Consider the following 20191-nt stretch of genomic DNA (forward strand, 5'->3'; position numbering starts at 1 on the left):
AAGTGACTGGGTGAGGATCTGGCAGATGGAGTATAACATTGACAAGTGTGAGGTCATCCACTCTGGAAGGAATAATAGTAAAATGGACTATTATTTAAATGGTGAAAAATTACAACATGCTACTGTGCAGAGGGACCTGAGGGTCCTTGTGCATGAATCGCCAAGAACTCAGTTTGCAGGCGCAGCAGGTGATCAAGAAGGCAAATGGAATGTTGGCCTTTATCGCGAAGGGGATGGAGTATAAAAGCAGGGAGGTCTTGCTGCAATTGTACAAGGTACTGGTGAGGCCGCAACTAGAGTACTGTGTGCAATTTTGGTCCCTTTATTTGCGAAAGGACATATTGGCCTTGGAGGGAGTACAGAGAACGTCACCAGGCTGATACCGGAGATGAGGGGGTTAGCTTATGAGGAGATATTGAGTAGATTGGGACTGTACTCGTTGGAGTTTAGAAGGCTGAGGGGAGATCTTATAGAGACATATAAGATAATGAAGGGGCTCGACAGGGTAGAGGCAGAGATTCTTTCCACTTAGAAAGGAAACAAGAACTAGAGGACACAGCCTCAAAATAAGGGGGAGTCAGTTTAGAACAGAGTTGAGGAGGAACTTCTTCTCTCAGAGGGTAGTGAATCTCTGGAATTCTCTGCCCATTGAAGCAGTGGAGGCTACCTCGTTAAATATGTTTAAGTCACAGGTAGATAGATTTCTGATCAATAAGGGAATTAAGGGTTATGGGGAACGGGCGGGTAAGTGGAACTAAACCACTATCAGATCAGCCATGATCTTATTAAATGGTGGGGCAGGCTCGAGGGGCTAGATGGCCTACTCCTGCTCCTATTTCTTATGTTCTTATGTTCTTAAAGTCCAACGGGCTTATTTGGAATCACGAGCTTTTGGAGCACTGTTGCTTCATCAGGTGAGTGGAGAGGTAGGTTTCACAAACACTGCATATATAGGCACACAATTGCAAGATAATGGTTGGAATGCAAGTCTTTTCAGGTAATCAAATCTTTACAGGTACAGACAGTGTGAGTGGAGAGAGGGACAATCACTGGTTAAAGAGGTGTGAATTGTCTTAAGCCAGGGCAGTAAGTAGGATTTTGCGAGCCCAGGCCAAATGGTGGGGGTTACACATAGTGTGACATAAACCCAAGATCCTGGTTGAGGCCGTCCTCATGCATGGGGAACTTGACTATCAGTTTCTGCTCAGCGATTCTGCGTTGTCGTGTGTCTTGAAGGCCGACTTGGGAAACGCTTACCTGAAGATCAGAGGCTGAATGCCCTTGACTGCTGAAGTGTTCCCCGACTGGAAGGGAACACTCCTGCCTGGTGATTGTCGTGCGGTGTCTGTTCATCCATTGTCGTAGCGTCTGCATGGTCTCGCCAATGTACCATGCCTCAGGCCATCCTTTCCTTCAGTGTATCAGGCAGACAACGTTGGCTGAATCGCATGAGTATGTACCGTGTACCTGGTGGGTGGTGTTCTCACGTGTGATGGTGGCATCCATGTTGACGATCCAGCACGTCTTGCACAGGTTGCCGTGGCAGGGTTGTGTGGTTTCGTGGTCGCTGTTCTCCCAAAGGCTGGATAGTTTGCTGTGAACAATGGTCTGTTTGAGGTTGTGCGGTTGTTTGAAGGCAAGTAGTGGGGGTGTGGGGATGGCCTTGGCAAAATGTTTGTCTTCATCGATGACATGTTAAAGGTTCCGAAGAAGATGTCGTAGCTTCTCCACTCCAGGGGGGAGGGCGAGTCAGCCAGAGCTATTTCTGCACATCTGATGGCAGCTGGTTATATGTCAGAACTGAAAGAGGCTTCATAGCAAGTCATCCAACTGGCCTCAAAGCGGAGGAGGACAGAGAGAAAATAACTTTTCAAAATCAATAATTAAAAAGGAACTAAATTTCCCTGAGGGATAAACAAAAAGTAGACAGGCTGATTGTGGCAATTCATCACACTGTCTCCAGCCTAGGCAGCTTATATTGATACTGCTTATATTAACAAAGCAATTTAACATGTGCGTGCGGTGGGGGCTACACATTTTTTTTATTTTTAAAAATTTATAACCAATTCCCACCTGCACTCACAGGGGAAAACTTACGACCAAATGGTTAATGCTCATACTGAATCGTATTTCCTTTCCTCAGTTAATTACGTGTACACAGTTTTCATTGGCATGACATTGTTATTACCCTCTATAAAATGCCATGTCCCCGTACAGTCATGTTGCCCTAATCCAAAACTCCTAAAAGCTATCGTCATTATGTTCAGCAGAAGGGGCTATAAAGTTTGGTAATGAAAGCATAGTCTAATACCATCCATCACTAGAATGGTTGCAATCCACATAATTGCGCAATGGTACAGATGAAGCCGTGTTCATCGTGAGAGGTCTTGTTGAAATCCGTATCGACACAGCGGTTAGGTTTAAAAGGGAACATGAAATTGAGATGTGGCAACCCAGGTGGGAGGGTATATTTACACCATGCCATGTTTACATAGGTAGTTTCCAGTAAATGTATGGTAATAGGAATTGCCAGTGAAAATCGAAAAGTATGGAGAGAATATATATGGCATTACAATGGATACAAAATTACATCCGTATGCCTTGATTCAATGATTCCTCCTTTCTTTAACTCCACTTCATTCAAATGCTTGGTCTTTACTTCCCATAATCTAAGTCACGAGATTATTAAAAGAATTTAGTTGATCCAGCTTCTTATTACAGTTGAAAAAACCCCCAAAATACATGGGTATCCAGCAATTGTCTTCCATTTATAAAACATACTGGGAGTGATCTTAGCAGAAATATTTTAAGTGCCGAATGAGCGTGAAAATGGGAGAATCGTGCCAACTTTTTTGGGCGAGGTCACAGTCACAATCATACAGCAGTTAGAAAAAAAGAGCCGAGATGTGATTCTCACCGAGGGGCTGAGCCTATTCTCACTGGGAAGCCGGCTGCTGAGCTCTGGGGGCACCATTGCGCGGACACCCCATCTCCCAATGCACTGTATACACACAGTACACTGGGAGATTTCCTGTCATCCATCCCCCTTCCAACCTGGACATGGCCCCACACCCTTCCGGATTGCTGCCCTGGCTGGTCCCCCCCCACCCCCCACCTCTGCAGAGTCCTCCCTTCCCTCCCCTCCCCCACACAGAATTCCCACCATCCTGGGCCTGCCCCCTCCAGGCTCTGCCCCTTCAGGCCCCACACAGTGGGCAGTACCAGGTTGACACTGCCAGGATGCCAGGCTGGCACTACCCAAGGGGAACTGCCTGGCCTTGCCCCCAACCACCCAGGGGGCTTCAACGGCACCCATTCTCACCGGCTAGTCCATCACATCTGGTCCCTGTTGGTGGGAACCATATATGATCCTCACCAGTGAGGACCTCAACCAGCAAGCAGATAAGCGCAAGCGGGCCTGGACGATAGTGACCGAGGCTCACTAATTATATTTAATCGGCTTTGATGGGCACAAAGCCAATTTCGCTGGCAAATCAGTGCTGTTAACATCACGAGAGGTGAAAAAATGGGCGTGAACCAGATTTTTTGCCTCACATCCAATCATACCAGCTCACCATGCCAATCGGCCAGCAAGAGGAGCTGGTAAGTTCACCCCCATCCAATCTTTGTTCCATTGATTTTAATAGAAAGCTAAGTTTAATAAAGGGCACAAAATGCATCCATTGAATTCCTGCCTAAAGGGTGAAAATGAAAATCTCAATCTAAAATAATACTACTACAAATCACAAAACTGAGACAACATTGGCGCTCAGGCTGATGTCATTTCCAGTACAGGCAAGAACCGGTTACAATTTTAAAGCTATATTTTTAAACATGAATACAAAGGCTGGTATTTTCCTGTCCCGCCCACCACGGGAATTGGCGGGACACAGACCATGTAAAGGTCCATTGACCTCAGGTGGGATTTTCCAGCCTTGGGGCGAGCATGGCCAGAAAATCCCATCCAAAAGCTGTCAATGTGGCCGCAGCATATCATGTGACTTTTTAAAGTTCAAGGTTTATTCATTTATTAGTGTCACAAGTAGGTTTACATTAACACTGCAATGAAGTCACTGTGAAAATCCCCACACTCCGGCACCTGTTCGGGTACACTGAGGGAGAATTCACCATGGCCAGTGCACCCTAACCAGCACGTCTTTCAGACTGTGGGAGGAAACCGGAGCACCCGGAGGAAACCCATGCAGTCACGGGGAGAAAAGTGCAGACTCCAGTTTGTTCAGTTTATTGGTGTTCAGCAAGTAAGAAGTGGATTCCATCAACCTTACATTGCATTGTGATGGGCCCCTGATCCAAACATAAAGACTTGGCTGTCTCAAACCCCGGCAAGTGTGAAAAGCTACAACATGGGATGTTTCCTGACCTAACACCTCACTGTATTTCAAAAAGGACTTTGGGCTTGTACTAGGTCACATGGCTAAGACAGCCATGCGTGTTGCCTGCTTTTAAAACAGCAAGGATCAGCTCTGAGGGACCAGCAGAAAGTCATCAAACCAACTGCAGTCAACTAAGCAGCCAACATAATAAGCAGCAATACCTTGAAAGTAGGGGAAGGACTCTCCCTAACCTCTTCCAACTTCAAATTCAACTGAGAACCAAGTTCTTGGCAATTCAACTGCAAGAAGCGTCACAGCTTACGTAGGATCTTGTTTTTCAATACCTTTACTCCAGCCAAAACATCAATGTGAAACTACAGGCCTGCTACAAAAGAGACTGAAATAATCCCAAATTATAATGGTCGTTGTTTTTTCCTTAATCTTTGATCTTTGTGCAAGTGATATGTGTGTGTGAGACACTGGGCGGAACTTTACCATCCCGCCCACCACGGGAATTGTAGAAGGCAGGACACAGACCATGCAAAGGTCCTTTGACCTCGGGCAGAATTTTCCGGCCTTGGGGGCGAGCGTGGCCAGAAAATCCCACCCTTCAAGTTTTTAAACCTCCAGGGTTAAGTGTAGAACGATAAATAACCTTCCTTATTTTAAAACTCTCAAGTTGAAAGCCTGCTGCTGGAATTATTTAAATTAGGACAACCACTCAAGAGGGTGAGAAAACACACACACACACCCTTCACATACAAAATACCTTGATCATAGACATAAGAAAACACGACATTCTGTCTCAAACGCTGGTAAGTAGCAATAAATATACATGTCACACAAGTGTCAGGTCATAACCATCTAGAACAAGAGTGAGCCGATTGCCAGCTGTGACTCAGTTGCTAACACACTCACCTCTGAGTCACAAGGTTGTGGTTTATGGTTCTATTCCAGAAACTCAGCATGAAAAGCAAGGCTGATGGAATTGCCATCTTTCAGATGAGATGGATAGCCCTATCTGTCTTCTCAGGGGGATATAAAAGATCCCATGGTCCTATTTCAAAACAGAGCAGGGGCGTTCTCCCTGCAGTCCTAGAAAATATTTATCCCTCAATAAACATCACAACATTTTGTACAGAAAAATGCTGGAAAATCTCAACACACATCTGACAGCATCTGTGGAGAGAGTGTGGAGCCAGCTCTGATGAAGGGTCATCTAGACGTGAAATGTTGGTTCTATTCTCTCTCCACAGATGCTGTCAGACTTGCTGACATTTTCCAGCATTTTTCTGTTTTTGTTTCAGATTCCAGCATCCACAGTATTTCACGTTTATCACAACATTTTATGTCCCATTTCCTGCATTACAACTGTGACTGCCTTTCAGAGTAATTCATTGACTGTAAAGCACTTTGGGACGTCCAGTGATTATGAAAGGCACTATATAAATGCAAGTTTTTCTTTATCTAATCAGCTCCCCTTTACGTTCAATGGCATTACTATTGACCAGTTTCCCATTATCAACATCCAGGCAATCACCAGTGACCAGAAACTCAGCAGGACCAGCTAGATAAAATATTGCTATTGAAGCAAGTCAGAAACTGAGTATTTTACGGCCAAATGACTCATTTCTTGATTTCTCAAAGCCTCTCCATCTGCAAAATGCAAGATAAAAGTGTGATGGAATATTTGCCACTTGTCTGGATCAGTGTTAATATAGCAAATTAAGGAACGCAACACTATCCAAGACTAAACACTCCACGTCAGCAGCCCATCCATTTGTCTGAACCATCTCCTCCACGACCAGCATACTGTGCCTCCAGGATGCACTACACAAAGTCAAGTTTATCACAGTTCCTCCCAAACCCATAATGTCCGTCATTAAGAGCAGTAGGAACATGCAAACCTTCAAGTCACACCCCATTCATCATTATCATCATCTTTATTGGTACATTGACAACTATTTCGGTGCCACTTCATGCTCTCGTCTGGACCTGGAAAAATTTATCAATTTTGCTTCCAATTTCCACTCCTCTCTCACCTTCACATGGTCCATCTCTGACACTTCCCTTCCCTTCCTTGACCTCTCTGTCTCCATTTCTGGTGATTAACTGTCCACCAATATCCATTAAAAATCCACCGACTCCCACAACTATCTTGACTACAGCTCTTCACAACCCACATCCTGTAAGAACTCCATCCCATTCTCTCAGTTTCTTCACCCCTGCCACATCTGTTCCAATGATGCCACTTTCCAAACTAGTGCTGCCGATATGTCTTCCTTTTCCTTCAACCGTGGTTTTCCACCCACTGTGGTTGACAGGGCTCTCAACTGCATCCAACCCATCTCACAGGCCACCACTCTCACCCCCTCCCCTCCCTCCCAGAACCAGGATATGGTCCCCCTTGTCCTCACTTTTCACCCCATAAGTCTCCACATTCAATGGAACATCATCCACCATTTCCGCCAACTCCAGCATGATGCCACTACTCAACACATCTTCCCCTCACCGCCCCCCGACCCTCTCAGCATTCTGCAGGGACCGTTCTCACCGGGACACCCTGGTCCACTCCTCCATCACACCCAACACCTCACCCCCTGTCCCCAGCATCTTCCCATGCAATCGTAGAAGGTGCAACATCTGCCCCTTTACCTCCTCCCTGCTCACCATCCCAGGTCCGAAACACCTCTTTCAGGTGAGCATTTGCTGCTCCCAGTTCGGTCTACTCAACATCAGAAAGACCAAACACAGACTGGGTGACTGCTTTGCTGAACACCTTCAGTTCAATCATAAGCAGGACCGAGACATTCCTGTTGCCACTTCAACTCACCACCCTGCTCTCCTGTCTACATGTCTGTCCTTGTCCTTTTGCAATGTTCTAGCGAACACCAACACAAACTGGAGGAACAGTTTGGGCACTTTACAGCCTTCTGGGCTGAACATTGAGTTCACCAACTTCAGACCATGAACTCTCCCCTCCACCTTCACCCCATTTCCATTTATTTCATTTCATCTCATTCATCATTTTATCATCGTTCGTTCTCATTTCCATTCTTTCACTTCATTCCAGCTCTCCTTCTTGCACTGCCACACCCCCCCCCCCAACCCCAACCCCAACCCCTGCTCCCCCCCTTCAGGGCAACTGCCATATTCCTCAGGCAGTTCTTTAACAATCTGTACCTCTGTTCTGCCATTCACGCATTCTGATCACTTAATGGACATTTTTAGCACCTTCTCAGCCTTCTGTATCCTCATTTCCATTCCCTTTGTCCCATTCCATCCCCCCACTCTCATTGTATAAATCTCTGCTGATTCCCTTTGCTCTCAGCTCTGACGAAAGGTCATCCTGACTTGAAACGTTGACTCTATTCTCTCCCCACAGATGCTGTCAGACTTCCTGAGGTTTTCCAGCATTTTCTGGTTTTTGTTTCAGATTCCAGCATCCGCAGTATTTTGCTTTTATATTACTTCATGTTAGGGTCAAAATCTATGAACTCCCCACCTAACACCACTGTAGAAGCACCTTCCTCAACAGCTTAAGAACAAGGCCCACCAGCATATTATGATAACAAAGGATGGTCAAGGTTGGCCTTACCAAAGATGCTGACATCCCAGGAATGAATTTAAAAGAAGATGGTTATATCATACATTCAGATCCTTCTTTCAGTTTGAATAAAGTGAAATGAAAATATTCCGTGTTCTATCAATGGGACTGAGTCCCAAAGTTAGCCCAAGTATGGAGCAGATAGAAAATGTTGCTCAGTAAAGTATCATCTAGAGGTAACTGTGAAGCTCCACATAACATAGTGACAATGAAGCGATGAGGGAAGCAGTTTATTGGGCAATAGAATTCTGAAGAGAATATAATTTCTTGTTGCACAAATAAGGAAAAAGTTGGTATTTGAGAATACCTATAACGTTATGGACAAAAGAATTGAATTTTAGAGATGAGGGGGAGAAAGAAACCCTAGAAAAATTGAAGGCAATGAGAAGCGGAGTCAGGAAACATTCTATTGGCTGCTGAGCACAAAGGAAGATGGTTGTGATTGTCTGAGGCCATTCACTCAGCCCCTGGACGTTACCACAGGAGTTCCTCAGGATAGTGTCCCAAGCCGAAACATCTCAGCTGCTTCATTTATGAGCTGCTGCCCATTAAAAGGTCAGCAATGAGGATGCTCACTGATGATCGCAGTGTTCAGTGCCATTCACAATTCCTCACATCAGATACTGAGGGAGAAGTCCGTGTCTGCATGCAGCAAGACCTGGAAAACATTCAGGCTTGTGCACTGCTGCCTCACAGTGCCCAGGGACCCGGGTTCAAATCTGGCCTCGGGTCAGAGTTTTACAGCACAGCAAGAGGCCCTTCGGCCCATCGTATCGACGCTGCCATCGAGCACCTACCTATTCTAATTTCCCATTTTGCAGCACTTGGTATGCTATGGTGCTTCAAGTGCTCATCTAAATGCTTCTTAAATGTTGTTAGGGTTCCTGCCTTTCAGGCAGTGAATTCCAGATTCCCACCACCTTCTGAGTGAAAAAGGATTTTTCCTCAAATCCCTTCTAAATCTCCTGCCCCTTAAATCTATGCTCCTTGATTATTGACCCCTCAACTAAGGGAAACATTTCTTCCTAGCTACCCCATCTATGTTCCTCAATTTTGTGCATCTCAATCAGGCCCTCCCTCAGCTTTCTCTGCTCCAAGAGAACACCCCAACCTAACCAGCTGCCTCTCTTCATAGCTGAAACACTCCAGCCCAGGCAACATTCTGGTGAATCTCCTCTGCACCTTCTCTAGTGCAATCACTTCCTTCATGTAGTGCGGTGACCAAAACTGCACACAGTACACTAGCTGTGGCCTAACGAGTGTTTTATACAGCTCCATCATAACTTCCCTGCTCTTAAATTCTAATAAAGGCAGCATTCCATATGCCTTCCTAATCACCTTATCTACCTGTCCTGCTGCCTGCAAGCCACTTTGGACATGCACCCCAAGACCTTGCTGGTGCTCTGTATTTCCTAGCGAGCTACCATTCATTATGTTCTCCTGGGCTTGTTCGTCCTCCCAAAGTGCATAACCTCACACTTTTCAAAGTTAAATTCCATTAGCCACAGTTCTGCCCATCTGACCAGCCCATCTATATTATCCTATAATCTATGTCTTTCCTCCTCGCTGTTTACCACAGTGCCAATTTTCATGTCACCTGCGAACTTACTGATCATACCCTCCACATTCACATCAACATCACTAATTTACACTACAGAGCGCTCTTCAGAATACAGTTTACAGCTCCACTTATTCCTCCCTCCAGGCATTCGGTCACAGTCCTATCAGGGCAGTCAACACTCTCACCCATCCTCAACCTATTACCGTCTTACATTCATGCCTCACCATCACCCTCCATAAATATTGTTCTTCCCTCCTCTCCAAACAGACCATTCATGGAATCTACAGTGCAGAAGGAGACCATTTGGCCCATCGAGCCTGCATCGACAACAATCCCACACAGGTCCTATCCCCATAACCCCACATATTTACCTTCCTAATCCCCTTACACTCAGGGACAATTTATCATGGCCAATCAACCTAACTCACACATCTTTTGGATTGTGGGAGGAAACCCGGAGGAAAACCATGCAGACACGGGGAGAACATGCAAACTCCACACAGACAGCGACCTGAGGCCGGAATCGAACCTGGGTCCCTGGCACTGTGAGGCAGTAGTGCTAACCATTGTGCCACCATGCCGTACTCACAACATTTGCTTTCTTGCCTTGCTTAAGAGAGTACACAACTTCAGGGATGGGATGCTGGGGAGTTTCCCCCCCATTGACTGCTATCTTGACATCCAAGGGTATTGCTGGTCCACTGGGAGGGAGGTTTTGTTCCAGCAGGCAGCTAAATTCAGCAATGTCATATCTTGAAAGCCTGGGCCTGAGGCACTTATGTCAATATATATTGAGAGGGAGCCTCCAGTGTTGGTGGTGGTCAGGGGGGAGGGGGGAGGGGGGGGGGGGGGGGCGGTGGTAAAGGATGATAATAGGGCGGTGATGCAGCAAGACGGGTGAATTGAGTTCCATGAAGCAGGAGGTCAAGCAGTGAAAGTGCAAACTCAAGAAAAAATGCTCTGACCACCGGCCTCTCACTTGACCACAGCTGGAGCTCTTCAGTTTCACTGTTCAAAGCCTCCCCAAGCTGTCAGTTTCACTGACAGGAAATAGATGCACTCATCATTAAAGCCAGAATGGTTGGTTAAACAGCAGCTAATGACATATTTACACATGACAATTACTTACCCGGCAGATCCAACGAGGTTTCCCACTTGTCTGCAAACCCACCCAGGTGAAACCAAGAAAAAGACAGGATGTGTCAGGATCCCAATATCACTAAGGGGATTAAATTCCGCCACTAGTCTGTTAAAATTCCTTCTAATGCACACACAGGCAATTTTCTAAATTCTTTGTTAATACAAAATCCTCCAAGGTAAGTAATTCTGGAAGAGAATGCACTGACCTTATCGTGACATTCTTTGTATCTTGATATTCGTCAAATGCAAATTGTGTCTGAATGTCATTTATTTTGACTTAATGTTTAGTCATGACATTCTCCAAAAGAATGATCAGAGAAAGAATAAGAATCGCCAATGAATAATTATTTATACCTATTTATCAAATGAAATATGGATTTAAGCAAGGTGCCAACCTGCTGTTTCACCAACAAAATAAATTTATCAATGCTGTCACTTTAACTGATATCCATCTAAACACAATGGGGGCGATTCTCCCAGCTGCACTGCTCCAGCAGTGCAACGGGCTGGGAGACATTAGCAGAGGCAGTGTAGCGGGCTCCCCACTGGGCACCACAGCCTCTGCATGTCTCCAATCATCGGATTTCCAGCTGCCTCTGCACCGTGCCAGAAATCGGCGCGGAGCTGCTTTAAATATTTAAATTCTAATTTCAATGTGATTAGCAGACCCGTGACTCAAGTCTCCAGGCCGCTAGTCTCTTTCCCCCATTGCCAGGTGTGCTTCACTCCAGCGGGGTTTACAACAGCTCCCCACTAACAGGGAGCTGGCGGCCCGACCCCACTTGGAATGAAGGGGAGCCTTGGAGGTCAGGGGTAAGGGGGGTGCCCCCTAGGAATTGCCAGCCTGGCAGTGTCAGCCTGGTCCCTGGCACTGCCCAAGGGGCAAAGTGGCAATGCCCAGGGGGCACCTTGGCACTGTCCACTGGGCATCAGGCAATGGCGAGGGGGTGGGGCCTCTTGGGGTGGGGCCTGTTGGGGATGGGGCCTATTGGGGAGATCAGTGGGGATGGGGGGTCCCGCTGCCACTCTGCACTTTGGATTAATGACAAAGGGAGGGAAGGGCTGATCGGAGCTGGCCATCGGGGTGATAGGGGAGGGGGTCGGCCTGCCAGGGGCGAGGGGGTGTGGCGGGGCTGCGGGTGGGGATCAGGGAAATCGCGACTGCTGGGCAGGGGGCAGTCGAGCTGGCCAGTGATCGGGAGACCAGAAGTGCGGGCTGCTGCGCATGCGCCGATCTCTGCGCTGACAGATCGGCGTATGCGCAGTAGCCCACTCAGCGCTATGCTGCTGGCCTCTCCAACAGGAATAGGCCCATTGATTTTTAACGAGATTCATGCTAGAGAGTGTGGGAGATTAATTTTGAAACTCCCGCTGAAGAAAGCAGTGGGACTTACTCGAGTTTTTATGCGAATTCGACACTTCGAATCTTTTGGGAGAATTCCACCCAATATTTTGTAAATCCTGAATTTTCTTAAAACAAATAAGGTACTAGAGTTTTATTTTAAATTTAAAATGTATTTATTAGTGTCACAAGTAGGCTTACATTAATACTGCAATGAAGTTACTGTGAAAATCCCCTAGTTGCCACACTCCGGCGCCTGTTTGGGTACACTGAGGGAGAATTTAGCATGGTCAATGCACCTAATCAGCGCGCCTTTTGGACTGTGAGAGGAAACCAGAGCATCCAGAGGAAACCCGCGCAGACACGGGGAGACAGTGCAAACTCCACATGGACAGTGACCTGAGCTGGGAATCAAACCTGGGTCCCTGACACTATGAGGCGCCACTGCTAACCACTGTGCCACCGTGCCGCCCTAATAGATACCTCAGAAAGAGGAAATTCAATCCATCATGTCTGGCTGGCTTTCACTACGGCAGTTCAAAAGTAATCTCATTAGTCCATTCTCTCCCCATAACATTGCACTTCCTCCTTTGGAAAATATTTAGAAATTCTTTCCCAGAGTGTCCGCCTCTGCCTGAATGTCCCTATGTGGAAAAGCGCACCATGCTCAAAAGCATTTATCTTTTTCTTCATGTCCTTTCTCATTCTGTCAGCAACATTTAAATTGATGACACCTTGTCAGTGGCTTTCTAACTGAAAGAAAAACTCTTTTTCACAGTTACCATCAAACTCACCATGCTTTTGAAAACCATTATTATATCTATTCTTAGTCTTTTGTGTACCAGTAATAATGGTCCCAGTATTTCACCTCTCCCTGCAATTGTAAATTCACACCCAAATATTATCCTGGTGGATTAATGCTATACATTGTCAATACTATATATTTTCTATGGCTTTAATATCCTTTCTATAATGGTGCATGTAGAAGTGTGCACAATACTAACTGTGGTCTTCCCAGAGGACTGCACCATCCAGGACAAAGCAGCCCCCTTGATTGTACCTCTTCCACAAACATTCAATCCCTCCATGACTGACGAACAGTGGCAACCATGTGTACCATCTACAAGATGCACTGCAAGAACACACCAAGGATCCTTAGGCAGCATCTTCCACACCCATATCCACTATCATCTAGAAGGACAACAGCTCTCCTGGGAACATTACCAACTGGAAGTTCCCCTTCACTCACCGCCCTGACTTGGAAATATATTGCCGTTCCTTCACTGTCGCTGGGTCAAAATCCTGGAATACCCTCCTTAACAGCACTGTGGTTGTACCTACACCTCAGGGACTTCTTTTTTATTCATTCATGGGACATGGGCATTGCTGGCTGGCCAGCATTTATTACAGCAGTTCAAGAAGGCAGCTCACCACCACCTTCTGAAGGGCAACGAGGGATGGGCAATAAATGCTGGTCTAGCCATTGAATCTGTCCCGTAGCCATCCCGTAAATTAGTTTAAAAATACTCAATGTGTTGGTAAATGTTGCATGCTCCCATGATCCTGAGAATTATACTGGCAGGTATGTTACTATTGGGCCACCCAGGTTAGACATGTTGAGAGGGAAAAAAAAGATCGAAGATAGTCTGCCAGCCCTCTGGGCAGCAGCTCATGAGTCAAACTAACCACCCATAAAAATGTTTTCCATTACAGAAACCTTTACACACCTGCAATTATGAGCATTAAGTGGGGAAAACCACAATCTGCTGCTTTCAAGGCAAGATAATGTTCTGACGGAGTCAAATACCTTCCTCTTGACAGAAACCTGTTGCTTCATGAGCCACTTGATACTCCAAATAACTAGATATCCATTACTGCAACCTGTGAAATGCATAAAAAAAATAGACCAATATTCATGTGAGATTTCAACTACTCTCAGATAAACTGGAAGGAAGATGTCGGGAAAAGGGAATTGAGTCTTTATTGTGTGCTTAGGATTCCTTCTTCACACAGTAAGAAGCCCAAGCAGAGAGGTATCCCTGCTAGATCTTTTTAATGAACAACGAACCAGAACACATAACACAAGTAAGTGCAGGAAAACATCTTGTGAACAACAATGTGACTGAGAAAAACAGAAGAAAGACAAAGTAATAGATTGTGAAAAGCGCGTTATAAAGGGAAGAGAATGGAGACTGGGGAGGATAAATTAGGAAACATATTGAACAAAAGAGGAAGAAATAGAACGGCAGTTGGAGATAATTAATAAGGTGAAACAGAAGGGGTGATTCCTCCAGGGCGCTGCACTGCCTTTGTAGTGCAGCAGGCTGGGAGACTCGAGAGGAGGTCATTTCGTGGGCTCCCTGCTGGGCTTCATGGCTTTCGTGCGTCTCCGGCAACTGGATTTCCGGTGCTATCAGCTCCACACCAAAAATCAGCGTGGAGCTGCGTAAATTGTTTAAATGCTAATTTTAATATATTTTAAATATCATTAGCGGGCCCGGGACGGAAACCTCTGGGCCGGGCTAGCATGTTCTCCCCTCACCAGGACTGATTCACGCCAGTGGGGTTTTTGTATAGCTCCTCACTTGCGGGGAGCTGACAGGCCGACACTGCTGGAGTGAAGGGGGGCCAGAGGCCCCCCAGTGGGTCGGGTACCGGGGGGCGGGGGGGTGCCCCATGGGCATTGCCACCTTGGCAGTGCCAGTCTGGGTCCCTGCCATTGCCCAAGGGGTAAAGCTGAAGTTTTTCATCTTGCACTCATTAGCACAGATTCACAAAAATACCAAATTTGAAGGAAGCAAGAATTTATCTGGCATGTGAAGGCTGTGCCGATTGATTGGTAGAAGCATTGCATTTGGGCAATACTTGTTGAACAATCCTGATTGTGCTTCAGGATTAAGACTGACAATCAATGTAAGATTATTAGGCTGGCAGTGTGGCTCATTTACACAAGCTAGAAACTACTTGTAGTCACACACAAGGCTCTGACCTTTGAAGACAGAAGGAGCATGCCCGTACATTGGACCTTTTTCAACTAAATAAAAGCTTGGGCGTGGGACAAACATTCCCCCGTTCATTCTTGATGGTAATGCCTTGATCAGAGTCGACCTATCGGGTTTGAATTCTCCATGGCCATTCTCCTCTACCTATCAGAGTCCGCCTTCCAACCATCAGCACCCTCTTCTCATGTAACATAAATTGGTATTCCCTTTAAATTTGGTATTCTTGTGAATCTGGCCTAATGAGTGCAAGTTGAAAAGCTTCAACAGCATGTCTCCCTTTTTCAGCAATACAATAGGGAATACAGAGAGATTAGGAAAGAAGTAAAAACAAAACAATTTGAAAATAAACCAGAAGCTAAAAAGAAACTATCAAGGGATATAAAAAAATGTAATAGTAAGACAGTCTACAGACATATGAGATGAAACCTTAGAATAGGAACAGAGTCACTAGGGGATTCACAAAGATAAACTCACAGATCACAACAGTGAAATGTAAAAATATTGAATAGTTACCAGCAAGTCTAACTGGATGAATAAAATATTAGGCAAATAATTTCAACCATCTTCTCCTATAAAACCCAAAAAGGGTGGGATAGGTTCAGTGGGAGATCAATTGCCAAATTTGCAAAATCCTTTTTCTCCACCAACTCCCCTGTTTCCATTATGACTGTGGCAGTTTCCAGAATAGCCTTGTTAGGCAGTCAGTAACCATATAGGCAAATGAGACTGCCTTACTGATTGGATAAAAATCCCAAACTCCACACCACCTATATCGATTTCCAGAAGTTTCATGAAAACTGGAAGCTAGGCAGGAGTTGCCAGATACAGCAGTTGAATGGTTTTTTTTTATAGCACTACTTGTGGGTCAAGAGGAGCATAAATGCCCTCTCAGATTCCTCAAGCAAATCTTCTGCCTTGTTGCAGAGAAGTATATACATAGAGTTAGATGAAAAATGGTAGGGGGAGATTCAGGTGGAGCATAAGCTGAATGGACTGTTTTGTGTGCTGTAAACTCTTCATAAGCCAATGTAAAAGCCAAAGCTTCAGAAGGTCAAATCTTCAAATATCAAAGATTATGCAAATAAATTTAAAATATTTATTGATAAGGAACATATATACAATTTATTTTAGATTTGTGAATTATCAAATGCAACTATATTGTTTATGACAATGTACAGATACTTTAGCAAACCAAATACTGTTGGCACAGTGGTTAGCACTGCTGCCTCACAGCGCCAGGGACCCAGGTTCAATTCCGGCCTTGGGTGACTGTCCATGTGGAGTTTGCACATTCTCCGCAAGTCTGCATGGGTTTCCTCCGGGTGCTCCGGTTTCCTCCCACACTCCAAAGATGTGCGGGTTAGGTTGATTGGCCATGATAAATTGCCCCTTTGTGTCAGGGGGATTGGCAGGGAAAATACGTAGGATTATGGGGATAGGGACTGGGTGGGATTGTTAGCGGTGCAGCCTCGATGGGCCAAATGGCCTCCTTCTGCACTATAGGAATTCTATGTATGTTAAATAATAGAGAGATTAATACCAAGATTATAATTATTTACCAACCTCTTGTGAAAGTACTTCTGTGCTTACCCCAGTACATTGCATCAGAATGTTCCTGTCTCTTCCATGCTAATTGTTTTTATGCCTTTGAAGATTCAAATTTCCTGATGTGATACTACCACCAAACAGTAGAATTAGCCAAGGAATTACCATTATTGATGTTAACAGATGAACACTTAGCTCCTGACCTAATAATTAATGCAGCTTGACGCCAGATTTTATTTGAGAGCTATTTTGTAGAGAGTTTTGGAATGTTAGATTAGGCACTATTCAAATGCGGGTTGTTTGGCTGTTGAGTAAAGCTTTTGGCTTTGGCACACAAATAACGTCAATCCTGTCTCATAGAAAAGCCTTAGTCTTTTCGTATAAAGTAAGCCTTTGAGTTCTCAGACTTTGTTTGTGTTAGACATAAGGTCAACTCTGCAAGCAGCTCTGCAATCAGGTTTGGCAGTACTTAATGAAAGACTGCAGGTTACCATGTGTGACAGAGGCTTGCCATCACAGGGGAATAGCAGCTGATGCCCAGCAGATTGCACACAAATACCATAATGTCACTGAGGAATGACTAGAAGATACAAGAGACTCTGCACAGTCTGGATATGACATCAGCTGTCAAAACAGCAACTTATCTACAATACATCAGCAGCCATAGAAGTTTATAGCACAGATAAAGGTTATTGGTCCCATTGTGTCTGCAATGGACCGTCACTAGCTAAGTCTGAAATTATATGCCCATCTTACATAAAATATTTATCCAATTACTTTTAAAAGATACAATGGTTGCTGCCTCCACCATTACCTGTCACAAAACATTTAATGCTTCAACAACCCACTGCATATAGATCTGTTTCCTTTCTCATTTGGCGACATTCGAGCCACACAAGTGCCAAGCAATGACCATCTCCAAAAAGAGAGGACCTAACCATCGCCCCTTGATATTCAATGGCATTACCATCGCTGCACCCCCCACTATCAACACCCTGGGGGTTACCAGTGAGCAGAAACTGAACTGGATTAGCCATATGAATACTGTGGCTACCAGAGTAGGTCAAGGCTAGGAATCCTGCAACCGGTAACTCACCTCCTGACCCCCCAAAGCCTGTTCACTATTTACAAGGCATAAGACAGGAATGTGTGATGGAATACTCTCCACTTTTCTGGATGAGTGCAGTTCCAACAACAATCAAGAAGCGCAACACCATCCAGGACAAAGCAGCCCACTCGATTGCTACTCCTTCCACAAACATTCACTCCCTCCACCACCGATGAACAGTGGCAGCTATCTACAAGATGACTGCAAGAACTCACCAAAGTTCCTTTGGCAGCACTATCCAAACCCACGATCACTACCATCTAGAAAAACAAGGGTAGCAGATGCTTGGGAACACCATCAATTGGAGGTTCCCCTCCAAGTTACTCACCATCCTGACTTAGAAATATAACAATGTTCCTTCACTGTTGCTAGTTCAAAATACTGGAATTCCCTCCCAAACAGCACAGTGGGTTTACCTACACCTCAGGGACTGCTGTGGTTCAAGAAGGTTGCTCACCTCTGTCTTCTGAAGGGAGCTAGGGATGGGAACTGAATGCTGGCCTAGCCAGCAATGCCCTCATCCCAAAAAATGAACATGATAATAACAATTTAGAAATATAAATTAGGAGAGCCAAAATTGCAAAATTCTAACTGTGTTCTTAAAAACGGCATATGTTTAGCAAAAAGTATTCACTTTTGTAATTAATGCCCTTTTAAAATCTAGTATTTATCTATTTTTATTATGGTTCTGTCAACTTATCCTCTCACTATAAAGATGTGTGTATTGGAACCTGGGTTGGGAATTTATGACCTTGCTCGTCCCAAAACTGTAAAATGCCACCTGAGGACCTTTGCATGATCCCCCCCCACATCCCCCACCCCCGCAATCACCCCCCTCCCACCCCCACCCCGACCGATTCCTGTGGTGAGCGGGACAGTAAAATTCCGGCCCTCATGTCTACTTGTCCTCTGATCCATTTAAGGTTTTCCTATTGGTGGATATTTCCTTTTCTTTTTCTTCCTCTTAAATCAACTACTTCGTATTTTTCTGCATTAAATTGCACTTGACATGTATCTGCCGAATCTACTACCCAGTTTATATTTTATCAATATTATGTTGTCACTATTTTCTGAGCTTCAAGTATGACATTTGACAGGTCTCCATTTACCCTACAATGTGCAAAGCTTCATTTCAGTGTAGTAACAATCTTCTATTCTAACCCACTCTTCAGGATCTGAAAATTTATTACTTCACTCAATCTTTCGTTTCTTCCAAAATCTTCAGGCTTTCAAAACCCATATTTTGTATCATCTAATCACATCTTCTGGATTTATCTTTTAACTTTTGAGTTTTCCCATTTTTATTATTGATTCAGCAATTTTTCACCATTTCCATCCATTTCAAAATTTCTGTTAGATTCGCCTTCTTTATTCCAGTCAAAAAACCTCAAATTTTTAGCCTTCTTTATAACTAAAAGCTTCTATTCCAGGCATCAAGATAGTGAATCTTCTCAATGCCCTGTCCATGGTGCTGAAATACTCTGTATAAAATGGTGTCCAGATATTCTAACTGTGCCAATCTGTATTAACTAATTATCCCTTCCTCACTGTTGGAACCAGTATCTCTATGAATAAACAATATCTATTTGCCTTTTTAATGACAGCATCTCACTGTAGATCTGGACCACTTGGATGTGCAAACTCACTTCTAAAGCCTTTTTAAAAATTTGTTCATAGGATGTGAATCTTACTAGCAAGGACAGTATTTATTGCCCATCTATAATTACCATTCAGACAGTACTGGTGAACTGACTTCTTGAACCACCACAATGCATTTGGTGTAGGTACACCTCCACGAGGTGTTAAGAAGGGAGTTCCAGGATTTTGGCTCAGTAAAGGAACGGCTATCTAGTTCCAAGTCCAGGGCAGCACAATGGCTTGCACTGCTGCCTCACAGTGCCAGGAACCCTGATTTAATTCCAGCTTTGGGTGACTGTCACTGTGGAGTTTGCATGTTCTCCCCATGTCTGCATGGGTTTCCTCTGGGTGCTCCAGTTTCCTCCAGACATGTGGGGTTATGTTGATTGGCCATGTTAAATTGCCCCTTAGTGTCAGGGGTAACTACTAGTGTCTACTAGTGTCAGGGGTTAATTGGGCCGGCGGGGAGGGGCGTGGGGGGGGGAATTGCTGTCAGTGCAGGCTTGATGGGTGAAATTCTATGATTCTATGATGAGGCAAGATGGGGAACTGGCAGGCGACGGCATCCCCAGCGTTTGCTGGACTTGTTCTTCGAGCTGGTAGCGTTCACGCGTTTGGAAGCCACTGTTAAAAGGAGGCTTGGCGAATTGTTGCAGTGCATCTTGTAGATGGTAGATATTGCTGCCAATGTGAGCTGGTGATGGAGGGAGGGAATGTTAAGGTGATAAAAGTGGTGTCGATCAAGTGGGCTGCTCTGCCCAGGATGGTGTCAAGCTCACCATTCCAGGCAAGTAGGGAGTGTTCCATCACACTCCCGATTAGTGCCTTATAGATGGTGAACAGACTTTGGGGAGTCAGGAGGTGAGTTACTTGCTGCAGAATTCCCAGCCTCCGACCTGCTCTTGTAACCATCA

At 45.0% G+C, this 20191-nt stretch overlaps 1 protein-coding gene across 1 annotated transcript in view; it reads right to left on the reverse strand.

The window, feature by feature from the left end:
* dclk1a (doublecortin-like kinase 1a) overlaps nucleotides 1-20191 on the reverse strand; it is a 334031-nt gene that overhangs the window by 271387 nt on the left and 42453 nt on the right. The gene's annotated exons all lie outside the window — the stretch shown is intronic.

The sequence above is a fragment of the Mustelus asterias genome, chromosome 10 (genome assembly GCF_964213995.1).
Source record: "Mustelus asterias chromosome 10, sMusAst1.hap1.1, whole genome shotgun sequence".
Lineage (NCBI taxonomy): Eukaryota > Metazoa > Chordata > Chondrichthyes > Carcharhiniformes > Triakidae > Mustelus > Mustelus asterias.